The sequence below is a fragment of the Rhea americana genome, unplaced genomic scaffold (genome assembly GCF_003343005.1).
Source record: "Rhea americana isolate MKP2758 unplaced genomic scaffold, rheAme1 scaffold_351, whole genome shotgun sequence".
Lineage (NCBI taxonomy): Eukaryota > Metazoa > Chordata > Aves > Rheiformes > Rheidae > Rhea > Rhea americana.
Genome location: NW_028186481.1, coordinates 5,440 through 8,468, shown reverse-complemented (window position 1 = coordinate 8,468; position 3,029 = coordinate 5,440).

Below are 3,029 nucleotides of genomic sequence, written 5' to 3'. Positions count from 1 at the left end.
GGGGGGGGTCCAGCTGCACAACAGCAGTGCCGGCTCCAGAGCAGGAGACAGAGCATGAATTCATCCTCCAGGTCAGCAGGATGCCCTAAACCCCATGCCCCCCACCCCCACCTCCGGGAAACCAGGGACAGGCAGTGCCAGGACAGCACGAGCAGGCTGGAAACAGCCACAGGGGCTGGATGGGGGGAGCCCTGTGGCCCCCCTGAAGCCAGAGGCAGCCCGGCAGGCGAGCCGTGCTGCGCCGGAGCYGGGCTTGCCAGCTCGGCCGGGCGCTGCCCTGCTGCTGCGAGCAAGCGGCCAGAGCAGGGACTGAGGAGGGCTAAAGTGCTGCTCCTGCCCCACGGCCACCGTGCAAGGGTGGAAAAGGTGGCAAAGAAAGAGGGGCTCTGCCTGTGTGTGTGTGTGTCCACAGCCCTGTGCACATGCACTGCAGCATGCATCCCTTTTGTGTGTACACACACACACACACACACACACACACACACACACACAAACATATGTATGTGTGCACAAACCCATATGCATTTTTTATGTATTCTCTCTCTCTCTCTCTCTCTCTATATATATATATATATATGCATACATACATATATATTTATATATGTATGCATACACACACATTTATATACACACATATACACATACATGCACACAGCAAGCAGAAGCCAGCCCGGGCTGCAGGCGATGGGGAYGTGGGGCGGCAGCGTGGAGGAGGGTGCATGTCTCACCTCAGGGTTTGGTCTATAGGCCCCCCAAAGGAAACACAGCCCTGATTTCAAGGTTTCGATCAGCTCCGCTTAGTTCCAGTTCCTTCTGGAAGTTGGAATTGCACAATTATCCTAAGCCTCAAATGAATTAATAAAAAAAAATAAAAAACAAATAAGAAACAAAAACAAATGAACCAACAAACCGCGTGAAACTGCCCCCTCCCCAAATGCCTCGACAAACTTTTTACATCTCTTTGGCAACAATAACTTAAAATCGCAGCAACGTGAGTCCGGTCAACAGCAAGATTTGTTTTTTTTTTTTTTTTCTTTTTGTTTAAGTACAAAAATAGTCGGGTTGGCAGTTCCCTCCTCAGCTACGTGACCGGCATGGGGCGACCCAGGCAGCCAGAGCGGGAGCCCTGCGCCYGCCAGCCGGAGCGCCCGGAGCGCCGGAGCCGACAGGCAGGGCCCGGCGGGCGCAGGGACCGTGCCCAAAGCCCGTGGGGAGGCAGGCGGCCCCAGCGCCGCCGGACTTTGCAACCGGACCCCGCAGGGCGAGCTCGGCGGCTGCAAACCACCACCCCGCTCCTGGCCGTGGCGGGGAGGTGCAGGACGGCCAAGCTCACTACATGGCGGGGAGAAGGGGCGCGGGGACGCGGAGGGGACATCGGCGGGGGGGGGGTCAAGAAGCCGGGGCAGGGGGACGTCGCAGGGTGGGGATCTGCAAATGTTAGCAAGGTCAGGGCACTACCCTTTAAATGCTATACTTTATATATATATATGTATGTATATATATATATATATATATATATATGTGTCTATTTATACACACGCACACTCGCACTCGCACGCACGGCCGTCACCCACCGCCTCGCCCCGGGCCGCCCCGGCCCAGCTCCAACTAGCAGCAGCAAACGAACTCCTTCCGATAAAATCTGCCTAAAAAAATAGAGCAAGGTCCCAGGAGTCCGCAGGCCAGGCCCCACTCCCGACCTCTGTCCGTCCGTCCGTCCCTCGCGGCCCCCCGGCGGATGCCGCTGCCAAGGGAAATCCCCAGTGAGCCGGCGGGTGGCTCACTCCCTGTCGCCGTCCCCGCTGCTGCCTGGAAGGGAGCGGAGAGGAGGTGTGAGCGCCCGGGGACCGGAGCCGCGGCACGGCGTGGCGGGGTGTGCTCCGGCGCGGGGACGGGGCACAGGACACGGCGCGGCCGGGGTGCAGGACACGGCGCGGCCGGGCACTCTCCGGCACGTGGGGACGGGGCGCAGGACACGGCGAGGCCGGGATGCAGGACACGGCGTGGCGGGGCACCCTCCGGCACGTGGGGACGGGGCGCAGGACACGGCGCGGCCGGGATGCAGGACACGGCGTGGCGGGGCACCTTCCGGCACGCAGGGACGGGGTGCAGGACACGGCATGGCCGGGCACCCTCCGGCACGTGGGGACGGGGCACAGGACATGGCATGGCCGGGATGCAGGACACGGTGTGGCTGGGCACCTTCCAGCACGTGGGGACGGGGTGCAGGACACGGCGCGGCTGGGATGCAGGACACGGCATGGCCGGGCACCCTCCGGCACGTGGGGACGGGGCACAGGACATGGCATGGCCGGGATGCAGGACACGGCGCGGCCGGGCACCCTCTGGCACGCAGGGACGGGGCGCAGGACACGGCGCGGCCGGGGTGCAGGACACGGCGCGGCTGGGCACCTTCCAGCACGTGGGTACGGGGTGCAGGACACGGCGTGGCCGGGCACCCTCTGGCATGCAGGGACGGGGCGCAGGACATGGCGCGGCCGGATGCAGGACACGGCGTGGCCGGGCACCTTCCAGCACGTGCGGACGGGGCGCAGGACACGGCGTGGCCGGGATGCAGGACACGGCGTGGCCGGGCACCTTCCGGCACGCAGGGACGGGGTGCAGGACATGGCGCGGCCGGGCACCCTCCGGCACGTGGGGACGGGGCGCAGGACACGGCGTGGCCGGGATGCAGGACACGGCGTGGCCGGGCACCCTCCGGCACGCAGGGATGGGGTGCAGGACACGGCGCGGCTGGGATGCAGGACACGGCGCTCCGCGGAGAAGACTCACCTGCGACGGAGCCCATGTCCGAGTCGGAGACGTGGGTGATGGAGAAGCGGGAGACGGGGGCCGGCGAGACGGTGAAGCGGGAGAACTGGAGCGGCAGCACCTGCTTCTGGGCCGGCAGCAGGGCGGGCAGGGCCGGGGGCGGCTCCGCCGGCGTCCCCGCCAGCGAGGACATCAGGGACGCCTTCACCGGCGCGAGCGGGAAGTCGTCGTCCCACTCGAACCCGCCGCCGCCGCCG